This window comes from Pinus tabuliformis, chromosome 9 (genome assembly GCF_031772625.1).
Source record: "Pinus tabuliformis cultivar Carrire ecotype Pingquan chromosome 9, CPIR1, whole genome shotgun sequence".
Taxonomy (NCBI): Eukaryota; Viridiplantae; Streptophyta; class Pinopsida; order Pinales; family Pinaceae; genus Pinus; species Pinus tabuliformis.
This window is the reverse complement of record NC_142307.1, coordinates 1,818,258,564-1,818,274,372: the sequence shown is the minus strand read 5'-3', so window position 1 is coordinate 1,818,274,372 and position 15,809 is coordinate 1,818,258,564. Positions and strand designations below refer to the sequence as shown.

The window sequence follows — 15,809 nt, the reverse complement described above, 5'->3', positions numbered from 1 at the left end:
GAGAGATAAAAGGAGAGGTAGAGGGAGATAGAGATATAGATGGGAAGCGAAGAGAGGGAAGAAGGGAGAGATGAAGAGAGTACGAGAGAGAGATATAGATATGGAGAGAGTGTCTCTGTGTGTTTTCGGGGGTGAGATAGAGAGAGAAGGAAGGAGAGATGGAGGGAGATATAGATATAGGTGGAGGGGGGAGAGAGGGAAGAATATTTGTTGTATTATATGCATTGATTTCGGTGTAGATGATGATTTCTAATCCTATTTGATTGCTTGCACTAGATGCATTGATTTCAATGTAGATGTTGATTTCTAATTATATTTTATTACTTGTACTAGATGCATTGATTTTGATTAGATGTTGATTTCTAATCTCATTTGATTGCTTGCATTAGATGCATTGATTTTAGTGTAGATGTTGTTGTCTAATCCTATTTGATTTTTTGCATTAGATGCGTTAGATGTTGATTGTTGTAAATTACTAAAAATATATATTTTTCAAAATATATTTAGCAATATATAGAGGGACACTATTTAGAACAATTAACAGTGAAATTTTTTTATGCCTAGAATTAAAATGAAAAGTTTATACGAAATCAATCATCTTGCAAAGTGAAAATTAATCCTTCGTAAAATCATCTCCCTTTTTCATCACCAACTAATTACTAATAGGCAATTACATATATTCAAAATTTCTAATAGAGTAATTGCATACAACAATGTATTCAAAATATTTACATGAGAAAATGTATATATATATATATATATATATATATATATATATATATATATATATAGATATAGATATAGATATAGATATAGATATAGATATAGATATAGATATAGATATATATATATATATATATATATATATATATATATATATATATATATAGATAAACATAAATAAAAATCAAAACATTCTTGAAGGAGATGTGCTAATTGTTTGGAGAAAGTAATAATGTAATGATTTTACGAATATGCACTCATTAAAAAAAATTGAAAAATACATTATTTTTTGACTTTGAAAAATAGAGCATAGATAAAAAAAAGTCATGAAACTATTATTGAAGAAAATAAATTATTACAAACATAAACAAAGATACATATTATTTCAAACATAAACAAAGAAACAAATTATTTCAAGAGTAATCATGATGCAGTAAATTATTAAAACTATTGTTCAAGATATATTTTTTAATATTTAGGAACACTATTTAGAATTAAATAGTTGTCAAAAGTAGTGACACCTAAAATTAGATGAAATAGATGTGCAACATCAATCCTCCTACAAACTATTGACAGGATTGTCTCCCTTCTTCATCACAAACTCATTACTAATAAACAATTATAGGATTGTCTCCCTTCTTGATCCCAAACTCATTACTAATAAACAATTATAGACATATAAGAAGTGCAACATTCACAAATATTACCATCCAAATCAAAACACATAAACACACACACCACATAAAGTTCACAAACATTACCATCCAAATCCAAACACATAAACACACAAACCACTCAAAGTATCTGAACACAGATGTACGAACCATTCAAGGAAAGCAACAGAGAACAAAATAAAGAAGAGAATGATATGGTCATGCCAAGCAAAGAAAATATAATGTAAATTTTGAATTTTTTGTTAAACGTATACATAATAATGATAATCTATAAATGTGACATTTTTTCCCTCAAGTGGAATTAGCTTAGATCCATCTAACATTAGATATATCATAGGCCCAAAGGGATCATATCCCTCGAGGTGAAAATCTTTCTTCAAGTTCTATACACCAGAAATAATGTGTGCACCTCGAGGGATTTGATCCCTCTCGGCCCATGATAAATCCAGTGTTAGATGAGTAAAAAAAGATATATAATTATTTTTGGTGTAAAAAAAGATATGTAAGTTTTTAATAATTTTTCCTCGTTAGATGGGAAAAAAGAGATATATAATTATTTTTGGTGTAAAAAGGGATAATATATAATTATTTTTTTTGTGTAAAAAGGGACATATAATTTTTTTGGTGTGTAGCTACGGTTTAATATTAGGTTTTTATGTAATTTACACCTTATCGGATAGTGAGAAACTCTTAATTATCAACAAGTGAGTTTCATCACTTTAAAGTTATATTTTTTAGATTTAACTTATAATATAATTATGAAATAAGATTATTAATATTATTATTTATGAATAATATAAATATAAATTATTGAAGTGTTTTGTTTTTATAAAATGAGAAACTTTTCTAAATACCAATATAAAAGATTTTTGCAAGTTGTGTAATTTTTTTTGGTAAAGGTGTGTAATTTTTTTAATGATAAACATGATATTAAAAAAAAGCCCAATGAAATATATAATACCAAATCTTATTTAATTAGGCCGATAGGCCTTCCTTTGGAACAGACTTTCGTCGTCCTTTTCATTCTAACGTTGACACCTGTCATTAACAGCCAAATTGACATTTGGGTATTTTGCATCTTGCAGTTTCGCATTTGTTATGCCACTGTGTGCGCTATTATTGTGGAACGTGTGCCCAACCTGCGTGTGGTGCGGTGAACGTGCCTTTCTCCATGGCGGTCTCGAATCTTCACCCATGAAGCCGGCAGAAATATCTGCAAATTTGTTACAGACACTCTTCTCTACGCCATTTTCCCGGACTTCGCATTACCAGACTCGATGTCAGCCGAAGAAACCGAGTCCCGATTGAAAGAACTCCAGGTACAATGTCTAGACACAATTTCAGATTTCGATAAGGATTATATATGGCAACACTAATCATTCAACCCGCTGTAACCTCATCGTGTCCCTGTACTCTCAATTCCAATCTCCGGGACTCGAACCCGCGGGCTTCCGTTCCATTTGCCGGTGAAACCCTCAGTATGGGACTCCTTGCGGGCTCTCACCGGTGGTTTTGTGCAAACCAGAGCTAGCGATGTTGTTCAGAACGCTATAAACAGTCGTATTAAAGGTCATCCCGATAAAGCTAGGGTTAACATGCATAGGGTCAGGGTTCGAGTTTCTCTGAGCATGGCTCAGGTTTTGAAGCACGATGAGCACTTGATTTCTAAGGCGGTGGAGGCCTTTTATGAAAGCAAATAAATATATGGAAGCAAACATGAATATCCCTCACGGCAATGAAGGGAAAGGCCTTCCCGTGTGCGTGACAGGAGCAGGGGGTTACATCGGATCATGGCTCGTAAAGACTCTGCTGGAGAATGGGTACACAGTGCATGCCACTCTCAGAGATCCACACAACCCATCAAAGAACTCATCCCTTCTCTCACTCTCAGGGGCCCAAGAGAGGCTTCGTCTTTTCAGAGCAGATCTCTGCGAGGAAGGGAGCTTTGACTATGCCATCCATGGCTGCCGCGGCGTCTTTCATGTTGCAACTCCTACAGATTTTGGTTCCCAAGATCCAGAGGTAAGTGAAACAGTAAAGAAGTAAGTTACCAATGTTTTTGGGACAACAATATGATATTAATCGAATTGTTTTGTACAGAGAGAGGTGATTGAAACTGCCATGAGAGGAACTCAGAATGTTCTCAAGTCCTGCCTAGCAACCAAAAGTGTAAGGCGTGTGGTTTACACATCATCTGCCAGTGCTGCTTCTTTTCCAGAGAAACCAGTGGAAATCATCGATGAATCATGCTGGAGCTCAGTAGATCTCATTAGAAAAAATAAACCCCCTGGTTGGGTAAGTTTATTGCACAAATTTTTGGTTTAAATTGAACATTGTAGGAAGTTTTACGGTTTTCATTGATTGAATGCATGCATATGTATTATGTGTCAAAAACCTTGGCAGACCAAGCTACCCTGCAATTTGCTAAAAAAAACAAAATGGAAGTTGTCAGTATCGTCCCAGTCATAGTAGTGGGTCCTTGGCTAACAACGACAATTCCCTCCAGCGTCGATGTAACCATGTCCCTCATCACAGGTTTCACAAACTCGAGCCTGATTTTTTTGTTTTGTTTTTCTCTTTTTGGGTTTGTTTTTAGTAATTGATGTCTCTGTGAGGATGTCAAGGGCCATGTATGCTCAGTTCGTGCAGCAAGCCTTTCAGGCACCGCGTTGCTATCCAATACCGCCTCTGTCGTCTCCAAATTACAAGGAGGCGGAACTGGGTATGAAGATAAGTTGTGGATTTGAGATGATGTATCAGCAGAGATCGCATTATCAGTAAGAGATGGAGAATGCAGAACTCGGACTAAGTGGCTCAGGGGTTGCTAAAGTCCAAAGCTCGGCACTGAAAGCAGCGAGGAGTAGAGATATTGGATGGGAGGCATTCAGGAGAAGCTTTGAGAACAGGGGTTATTTCAGGGGTCTTCTTGAAGGTTCGAAGGAGCATAAGAAGCTTATGGATGAAGCATTGGACTATTACAGAAATACCACACTCTTCTCCAGAGTCAGGTAAGCTTAATTTTTTTTTCACAGATCATCCATCTGATGCACTACCTCCTCAATTTAAGTACACATTATTAGCAGTGAGAAACGTCATAAAATCAAATAATTTCTTTTATTTATTCTATATCTGGCAACTTATTTTTTTTACATGGATGGTAAACCTGGAAAGGATATCTACCCACCCTCATACATTTGAGCGAAGAACTGGTACCTTGCCAGCACGATACCATAATCTGCCGGTAGGTTAAAGAAATTCCTTTATTTATTCGTAAATGGGAATATATTATCTTTACCTGGATGGTAAACCTTGTAAGAAGCTCTACCCACCCTCACACATTTGAGCGAAGAACTGGTAACTTGCCAGGACCATACCATAATCCGCATACCTCAATAATATTCAATATAGTCAAGAGCCACACCTGGCAAATCTCATTCAAGGGAGGAGCATGCCTGTTAGGATTAGAAACCGTGTGTGCCCAGATAGTGCACACATGTATATATTAGCCATGGGGTTGTACTAGTGTTTGGTCACATTTAAGCATTTTCTAAACCAGCAAAGTTTTTTTGAAAGGGCACAGCCTAATTATTCTAAGTTTTAGTTTTTTTTCATCTGAATTCGGAGATGCAAATTTTGACCAGATTGTTATTGGTTGCTGTTTAATTTTTATTTTTTTTAATGTATAAATGGATTCAATTCGCTTAAAACCCAGTTTTTCCAAACAGAATCTAGTGATACAATCTTTGACTATATCGTGATTTGTTGTTGTTTAAAATTCATTTTTGAATGCACAAATCAATTCAGTGCCCTGAAAAACCCTTGGGATACTAGCCGCCTTCACGGCCCAAACTTGTGATTTCAATAAATCCCACCTGGATTCCAGACAAAATTGATAAAAAAAAAATATGCTTGAGAAAGAACCAAACATAGAAGAATTAGACTATGATGTTTTGAAAAGCAGTGATATTGTATGAAAAAATAAAAAAACAGAGTACCTAAGTTGCTCAGAACTTCATTAATACTTTTGGGGACTTCTTTCAAAGTTTAAGACTTTTTTATGTACAACAAATCCGTTTCTCTTAATGAACTGCACTATCCAAATTTGGTGTCGTTTCTGGACAGTAATATTTCTGGTACAGAAATGGTATGGAAATGCGGCCAACATGCAATTAGCCTTTTCTAAAATAAATTAGTCTCTGCACCTGGAACCAAAGTTTGAGATCTTCAACGGGCACAAGATGGTGAATTTCAACGTTTTGTTGCTTGGTCGAATTATCTGGTTGAATATCCAGTAATTTGTGGGGCCTTTAAAATAGCATCTTTAATTTTCAGACCAAACATCCTATTTTACTTGGCAAACCTTCTCAGCTTGTTGCTACATGGCTCATCACCTTTCTTTCAAGAAAAATGAATTCCCCGAACTGTTCCATTAATTTTTAATAGGTCTTGATTCTCCCAAACACAAATTTCAAACATGGCCTTACAGATACACAAAAATTTGGCCATATGCTTTTTCAATATCACCACTATAAACAAATAATAATGTATTAAAAGTTAGCAATTGTCTATGAAGGGATAAGGTACACAAAAAATGACTTCAACTTCATAACATGTAGCAATTGAACTTATAGGACCGTTGGCCTGCAATATAACCTTTATTAGCTCTTCAAGTGTACTAATTTCTGACATCTATTTCTCTTCATCACTGCAGGTTACTGAGAGTGGAAGGCAGGAGCGCCATGTAGTTGCCACTGTTGGTAAATTTTCTGTCATCTGGAACTTCCGTCAAGTAAAAAACAACGATCATGTGTGTTACAAGGGCCAGAATGGGCTAAAAAGCTGCTATTGCTACAAGATTGTTCCAAAAGATGTATCCATTGTGGATAGCAAATTTATGCATGACAAATTTGCTATTACAAATTCTCTAGAAGCTCCACTTGTGGTTGCAACACCAAAGAAAGTGAGCTCTTTCAGCATAGCATCTTAACAATAACATCCATTTCACACTAATCATGGCGTTGAGCAATTAACTCAAGTGATGAATTATAAACAGTTGTACTGGCTTGTGCATATAACATTCCACACCTTATTGGAGTGGAGTAAAACTAAATTCTTTATAGATTTATAATCTGTTGTATAGCTGAGAGATTGGGCATTTGGTGTGTTTGAAGCAATGCTTGTTGTAATCTGTGTAAAGTGATGAACAGGAGCTATGCTGCTTGTAAGTCTGTGTAAAGTTATGAATTGATTTTGACACCAGATGCTAACTCTGTCACTTAATTCTTATTTTGTTCAAGTGGACGGTCAGTATTGACATTTTATATAACTATTGACAGTTTATAATGGAGAAATTCGAGGAAATGGAGAGGCTTTTGAATGGTATGCATATTTTTGTCGTGAAAATTCAGAAGAGATGCATTTGATGGCGATCTGGTAGATTGAGTAGCATGCTATTACTAGCTATAAAAGCTTAAGTTCATGGTCACATGGGAGGGAGCTATATTTTATTCTATTGATTTTTTTCTGCTTCTTAACCGAGGCCTCCATTCTGCCCGATTTTATAAGAAAATAAGCTTGAGTGGAAGATTTCATTGCTGTGATCGACTCATTTTTATTGAACAGTTTGTTTATACGCAATTTATCCTATTAATATATTCATTGTTTTTAAGGTTTTATGTTTTAATTCTAAGAGTTTGGTTATGTAATTTTTTATTTCATATTTGTTTGTGTAATTTTTTACTCCATATTTGTTTGTATAGGTCTAAGAAATGTGTATGCCAAAAATTCTTAGAGATGCATTTAATTATTTATGATCTGTTTCTAGTGCTTGTTTTGTCACTGCAGAATGATGATATATATGTGGTAAAAACACATATGATTCATGTATAATGATAGTTTTAAATATAATATTAATAAATTTATATGTTATGAGTAATTGTTTAATTATAATATTAAAATTTTAGAGGTAGGATTGCTATTTTATTTAATAGAATTGACAGGTTTTTTTGGTTTGTTTATTTGTTCTTTAATTATTTTCTGTTGATGATCATTATCACTTTATTATTGTTATTATTACATATTATTATTGCGTCGAGAGACGTTCTACAGTTTAGTATGGGGTAGATTTCAGCCAGCTCAAAATGCTCATCCGTTAGGTTTGAACTAACATTTCTTCTAGAGAAATTCAACAATTCTAATTTAATAATCCTATCGGCCTCTCTTTGTACCTTTTGGGACAATTGCTAGTTACAATACTAATCCCTCTAAAACCGCAATCCAGCATTGCACGATAAATCTCACAGCAGATTCTGTTGTTAACTGAAACATCGCTTACTAAAAATAAAGATGGAGCCGTACTTTAATGCACAATTTATCGTTGTAGAATGTATAATAAATCCTGGCACAGGATTCTATCAGTAGATGAAGTTACGGACAGCTGTTTGTTATTGTATAATTGAGGGCCCTGCAAGATGAAGTTACGGACAGATGTTTGTTATTGTATAATTGAGGGCCCTGCAAGGGTTTTCGGTTGAGAGGTTTCCATGGTCTTGCCTTTGCATGTGTGGTGGATAATGAAAATCGTTGCATGTGTTTAACGTTAACAATGAAAATGGTTTATTCTCTTGCGGGAGGGCTGTGGTCAGTATATTTTTCGAGGAGATGCCTCTTTCCTTGGGAGTTGGTTAAATTTGATGATCTCTTCCAGTAGATGATGGAATGTTATTTTCCTTTCCATTTTTTTGTTTTTGTTATTTTTTTTCTTCTTTTCTTTGCTATTTTCCTTTCCAAAATAGGAAAGGAAAAAAGTATGATGAGGTAAAGTTTTGTGGGTCGCCAACTTTATAAAAGGGAGGGGTTTGTATTTTCAAAGTGTCTAATTTATTTATTTTCCTATTATAAATAAATTAAGTATAATATTTAATTTATGGAATAATATATGTATTAATGATGTTAAAAATAATATATGTGTTAATGGTGTAGTAGTATATATTTATTTTATGTTTAAAATTATCAAGAATTATGAATGATTAAATTTCTGAAGATTCAAATTTTCATGAGTACAAAATTCAAACAAATTTTTATATTTTGGCAAATTCAATTTTAATTTAGTATTAATAAATTTAATATATGTTTTTATATATATATAATCAACTCTATATTAAACACCGAAGAAATCAAAATTTTTCTTTAAATCTTGAACTATAAATTATTAATGTAAAAATTACAATATAAAAAGTTACCACTTAATTTAATTAAATATAATTAAAAAACCGAAAACAATAAATACCCAAAGACCAAAAATTTTCACTACTTGCTATTTTGGTTTCTTTGTCAATGATAATACTTAATTATATAAATACATCTCACATCTCATGCATATGGAAACATACATGCGAGTGGATAGGATGCAATGAGCATATATGATTTTTATCATTGTACGGAACTGTTTTGATCAATATACAAAATGTCAATTAAGTCAACTCATGTATTTAGCAATTGATTTCTTAAGTGCCGTGAGATATCACGGGATAGCAAAGCAAATTTCAGTTATTATAGAAAATCTAGTTAAAAATATACAACCAAAAGTTCCAGATAGATATAATTATAAATAAGAATAATTTTTTTTATTAATTGTAATTTACATAATAAAAATGAAAATTCATATTGATGTATTTTTTATTTTAATTTAAATTTTTTAAAAAGAATAATAAATAAACAAATAAATAAAAATGGATATTATTTTCTAAAACAATTTTTCTTTTTAAATACAAGTTAATTGAAAATGACAGACAGAATTGCTAAGTTGAAACAATATAAAATTATAAATACGATTTAAGTTTAGTTGTTGAAATATATAACATTAATGATTTAGAATTTATATACATTTGTAAAGCTTCATTATATGGAAAAAATTAAAGATTTAATTATTATTTAATTTTCATATTTATTTGCTAAGTTGAAACAATATGAAATTAAAAATATGATTTAAGTTTAGGTGTTGAAATATATAACATTAATGATTTAGAATTTATATACATTTTGTAATGCTTCATTACATGGAAAAAATGAAACATTTAATTATTATTTAATTTTCATATCTATTTATCTTTCATTAATGAAATGATATTTTAAGGTCTACGAGATTAAAAATAGTCTATGAGACCATTAGTTCCCTATTTTTCGCTCTTTGTAATTCAGTCTTTTTCTGATTCAAATTGATTGTGAGCTAACCCAACCTTCCAACAATCTCCTTGCCAAAAAGACAATGCCAAGAACCTGATGATAACATGTTCTCGTAACCTTCTCTGATGTCTTTGAATGCAGCACATTCCAAAACGAAATGTTTCTCCGATTCCATAGCGCCAGACCTGCAAAATGTACGCACCCGTTCTTCCCAAGATTCTATAGGCCTTTTCCACCGTCCTGTTTCACACGTAAGTTGATGTGATTTGGTCCTTAATTGAGCAATAAGAACCTTTTCCCACCACAAAATGCTAGCTCCAATGAACTCTTTTTGTTGTAAATCACACGTAGGGTTGAATTCATCAATGTAATATTTCTTCTTTCTACCCAACTCTTTTCCCCATACCTCTTTACGAAATGTCTCCATAACAAAATCATTTAGCTCCTTATTATTTGTGGGACAGGCATTGAGGTAGACATTCCATTTTTTAATCCGTCTATAGTTTTGTTTCATCCATGTTTTCTTTCTTTCACTCACGCCTTCATTGAAGATAACATTAGGCTGTCTACCTACTCTCATTTGTTCAATTCTTTTTAAGTATTCTATGAGATGCACCATAGAAATTTCTTCAATGGAAGTTGGTCTTGTTTCACTCAACATTATCTCATAAGGTACCAAACATTTTATTTTGAACTTTCTCATGATGAATCATTTTTGGATTTTCTCAGTTTGTTTCCATTTTGAGACGAGAGTGCTCCTAGACCACAATTCACACCCATATAGTGTCACTAGACAAACTAGGAGTCCAAAGAGAACATTAATCATTTTCCAATCCCATTACTCTGCCTCTCTACATCTGTTTTGAAGAGCATATAATGCTTTGCACCCTCCTAAAATTCTCTTCTCTCTGCAGTCCTCCCAATTGAGTTTGTTGTTGAAATCAATCTGAAGGTACTTGTACTCATTTACTTCTTCAAGAATGTTTTCTTCAAAGAAGAAAGTATGTCATCTCTACTTCCTTTTATTAGAAAAAATCATTATTTTAGTCTTGCTAGTATTGACTTGCATCTTCATTGCTCTACAAAAATAATTAAGGGCATATAAGTGCATACGCAATCCATGGGCCGATTTAGAAATCAATACAATATCATCACCATATAAAAGAAGCTTTATGACAAACTCCCCCAACCAAACACCATCTCCACCTTGCATATTTAGCCACTCTTCCAACTTATCAATATATAGACCAAAAAGAGTGGGGGATAGAGGGCAACCTTTCTTGACTCCAGTGTCACTTCTAAAGCTTTTTGAAATACCTGCTGAGGTTCTAATTTTGAATTTCACTTCTTCATAAAGTCTATGGACAACGACTCGATAATGCATAGGGATTTCAAGTGCTTCCATTCTACACCACAACTTATCTCTAGGGACTGTGTCAAATGCTTTTTTGAAGTCAAAAAAGCAGCAAAATACTTCTTCTTTCTCCTCCCAAACCTTTTCAACAATGTTTCTCAATGTGATGCCATCATCCATTGTAGAATGTTTCAGCTTAAAACCTGCTTGTCCTTTTGCCCTCTTTTCTTTTACTTTTGCCCACTTGTTATTTCTGTCTTCTACCATGTTGCTAAAAAGCTTTGCAAAAAAAGGGTTGATCATAATTGTTCTATAGTTGGATGGATTATTAATGTCTCCACTTTTAAAAAGGGGTATTGCTAGGCTAGTTGTCCAGTCTCTTGGGAATCCTTACTAAATGATGTTGTTGAATATTTTCATGATGTGCGATGCAAGAGTGATCATTCCCCATTTTAGATACTCTTCTTGAAGCTCAACCAAGTCCTTTTCCTTTCCTGTTTTCAACTTCTTAGTTCCATTCTCCATCTCCTATAATGTGAAGAGCTTTGAATTTGTGTTGATCCTTGGGGGGGATTCCGCCTCTAATTATTTCTCATAGAGTTTCCTTGCATATTCAAACCATTGATTGGCTTTAATATTATTTTCAATTTTCTTCTTCCTTGGTTGCAATTCTTGCCAGAAAAGCTTTGGATTATTCTTGCTTAAATATATTAACTCTTCTCTCCTTGTTTGCATGAACTCATCTTTTTTCCTTTTTTGTATTTTCTTATATAACTTTACGTTCATCTTCTCTTTTCCTACCTTTTTCAAGGTTCTCCTTGCCATTTTGCATTCCCCGTCAAACCAAGCATTTACAAGAAAGCAATTTGATTCTGATTTCCTAGTTTTTTCTCTTTTGCACTTCTCAAGTGCACTTTGAATTATATTTGTTAACTCATGGTTATTGAAGCATTTGAAACCAGTCTTCTCCTTCTGAATTAATCTCTCTAACATTGTCTTGAAAATAGTACAATTTTCTTGTGTTAGAATAATTTTTCCCCTTGATAGTGATTGTCGACAGCGTTGGGCTTTCCTCCTATGATGCCTTTCTTCTAACCATGATAACCTTATAAAAATTGGGTTATGGTCTAATTTTAATTCCCAAATGTGCTCTCCAATACTAACTTCATATATATTTTCTATTAAGCTTTGTGAACACACCACATAGTCAACTACACTTGCCCCATTGTATGTGTTGCAAGTGAAGTTCCCAAACCTTTTCCATATATATAGACCATTGCAAATAATTAAGTTGAAAGCCCTACATAGTGTAAGAAACTCAGCTCCAAAATGATTGCTAACTTTGTCATCTTATGAACATCTCACCCATTGGGGATTCTCCTCTTCAGTGAGCCAAATAAGATTTTTATCATTTTGCAACAAAGGATGCTAGCTTGATTATTTGTTGCTCTAGCATTGAAATCTCCCACTAAAAGAACTTCTCCCTATTGATTATTTGTCGCTGGGGAAAGCAATTCGCTAATGAAATTTAGTTTGTCGTGACTTAATAATGCATCATAAATGTAACCAAATCATAACATAAGCAGGGATTGGATTTGAGCTCGACAGACACAAATTGATTGAGGAACCCCAAGGCACTAAGACGACCTAGTTGGAACTAATAGCAGTGGAGTATATGCCCTAAGAAATCCACTTGGGTACCTACAACCAACTTCATACATGGTAAAAGTGTATTATAGTCACAAGTTGGGTGAAATGGAAATGACACGTAGTCGATACTATCAATTGATTGGAGTGGAAGGCACAACGTGTTATAAATGGGACAACTTACTATATAGAGATAAAGTTATATATTTATATTTAAATATTAATAAAAATAATAAAATTGAATATGTAAGGTTATACGATAATTTATGCTCCAAGAGTTTATGGTATATGGCTATTTTGGGTACACGGAAACGAGTATTTGGTATGGCTATAAGCTTTGCTCAATTATGTTGGGAGGGGAAATAATATAATATATTAAAATTTTAAATTTAATATATATTAATTTTTCTTTAAAGAAAATGTAAAGATTAAATGTACATATTAAATTAAATTTTTAAATGATTGAAGAGATAACCATAAAAAGTTAAAAGAAAAAGTAAAACTCACCCAAATCATATTGATTTTCATAATAGAAGAAAGAAGAAATCCTAAAGTACTATATCATTCAAATTCCCTAGAGACAAAATATAGCAACAAAAATACAAAGCTTAAGATGATCATAGAGTACGATCTTCAACATCAAGTAGATCCATATAGGCTTGAGCCTCGCTAGGTACTGGACCAACATCTTCATCATCATCATGAGCTACAATAATGTCATCTAAAGGTATGCCAACTAATCCTATGTTTGGGAAAGGATTGTCATCATCATCATGAATTTGGGTAGCATATTCAGCATTCACATCGCATCATGTAGAAGGTCCTTCTAAATATTCAGGTAGCTTCCTTGAACAAAGTCGAGGACTACTATGCACATAAACAAGTTTCTCCACTCTCTCATAGGTAAGTCTATTCCTCTTACTAGAGTGTATGAAGCAATAAGTGGACCAATTCCCTTCAACAACTGAGGAGCTGGAAACCTGAGATAGAAGATGTGCAGCAAGCTTTCGGAGCTCTGGGCCCTAGCCCCCATACATTTTCCACCATTCGAGGGGTTTCTTCTGAGCATAACGCTTGATGTCCCTCTTTATATATTGGGTGACCGCGGGAGGGCTTAATGTACCAAAATCAATAAATTTCTCCCATATCCCACATGCTTCATCAACAGTATACATCTTAGTTATAGCATCAAGAAACACTTGTTTTACCACTTCATCATCAATATGAAGAATTCTACTTGGTCTTTCCATATACAACATTGGATTAAGTGCATATGCAACCATGTGAAGGGAGGTATTGAGGTTAATCCATATTTTCTCTACCATCTTGTGGATTTCACTGGAAAACTCCAAAGAAGGGTTTCTTTGGCAAATTATATGCTTTACCTTTCCAACCATGGTATAAATACATTTATATATTTCTCTAAGAGAAGAACAATCCAGATCAAGATACCTAATAAACTCCACAATTGAGGTTGCAAAAGAGACAAAATATCTACAATCATCCCACCAATCCTCATTAAGAAGAATTTCTCTTATCTTATTTTCTTGAAGTGACTTAGAATCGTTCCATGCATTCCACTCTAAAGGAATAACAATGGCTTGTAAAGATGCATAGACCTCAACCATGCACTCAAGAAAAATAAAGTATGTGGCATATCTTGTTTTTGCAAGTTTTAAAAAATTCTTCCTTGAATATGTCTTGTAAATTGCCAAGGAAGCATGGTGGATGCAAATGAACATTGGTGCCTCCCTCACATCTAAAATTATTTTTTCAATCCACTACATTTTACCAATGTACTTTAAGATATTGTTAAGGGCGTGTAAACAACAAGGAGTCCAAAAGATATGCTTATATCAACTTTGGATCATCAATCTTGCTACTCTCCAAACGGGTGTTGCATCTGTGATGACATGTACCACATTTGAAGGACCAACCTCATCAATTACATCCTTCGATATTTCAAACATGAAAGAAGCATCCTTAGTTTCTCCACTATAATCAATTTCTTTTAAAAACTAAGGCCATGATCGTGATGTGACAGTAACATTCAAAAAAGGTCTTTATTGAATATATGTTCAACCATTCATGACAATTGAACGACCTGATTGAACCCAAGATTGTTTGAGTTCCTCCATAAGTCCATGCATTCTTTCCACCACTCTATCTAATAATGAAGTCCTCATTTTGTTGTAACCTGGGTGTCCATCACGTCCCTGCAACAATGATTTTTCTCACCATTTCTTTATAGTATGGTGAATGAGTGGAATTAAATGAAATCTAGTTTTCCATAAAAAAATCTTCTATGGCATCATCTGCTTCATCCCTATGCATGACATTGTACATCTTTTGAATGGATTCACTTTTATTAGTCTTCCTAGGACTAGAACCCCCTTGAGTAGTCTCAATTTGCATATGAGTTTGTTCATTCATACATTGGGATGAATCTTCATGTCTACCTCTCTTATTAGGAGATAAAATGCTACTATCACATACATTGCTTCCACTGGATTTCATGTGAAGATTAGTCCTCTACATTCTTTGTCCAAGGTTGCATGTGCAACCCTTCACTCCTAACCCAGGTATGCCCAAAAGATGATGTCATACTCTTGTGTAGCTACCCTTAAAGACATGATCACACAAAGTGCATTTCCATTCCTCAGACCCCCCACTATTTTTTGTCTTTTTCTATGTTATAATTTTCATGAACTTCATTAAGGTCTTCTTCGAATTGTTGTTTCATTGTTTATGGGTGCCTGGTGTTGTATCTGCATTATATTCTTGAACTTGTGGAGCTTGTGGAGGTAATGGGGGTTTCATCTTGCTGTTGTTTTATGATCTAGATTTAAACAAGAATGCAAAAAATTACAGATATAACCATAAATACAAAGATGTGGTAGAAATAACACTTCATTTAATTAATATCAAATACTGAAATATGATTACAAACAAAATGGAAATAAGACTAGCTCGGGCGATGGTAGCTTATCTCTAAGAAGATATGTGGGGGTTACATGCCTCTCAACTGTGTTACAATGAGGCTCAAGGGCATTTTTATTATTGAACAATAAGAGAAAACCCTAAACAACCAAAACCCTAACCTGAGGAGATGTAACACCAAGAGTTTATGGGCCCCGTTGGGGTGAGTTGGACAGGCAACTTCTCAGGGTCACAACTTGGTCATCTTATCTCCATTTGATGTGCATGATAATCCATTGGAGAGATCT

The 15,809-nt window shown here is 33.7% G+C and overlaps 1 pseudogene; it reads left to right on the top strand.

The window, feature by feature from the left end:
- Positions 1-3,113: 3,113 nt before the first annotated feature.
- Positions 3,114-4,144, top strand: LOC149156058 (putative anthocyanidin reductase pseudogene; annotated as a pseudogene).
- Positions 4,145-15,809: the final 11,665 nt, after the last annotated feature.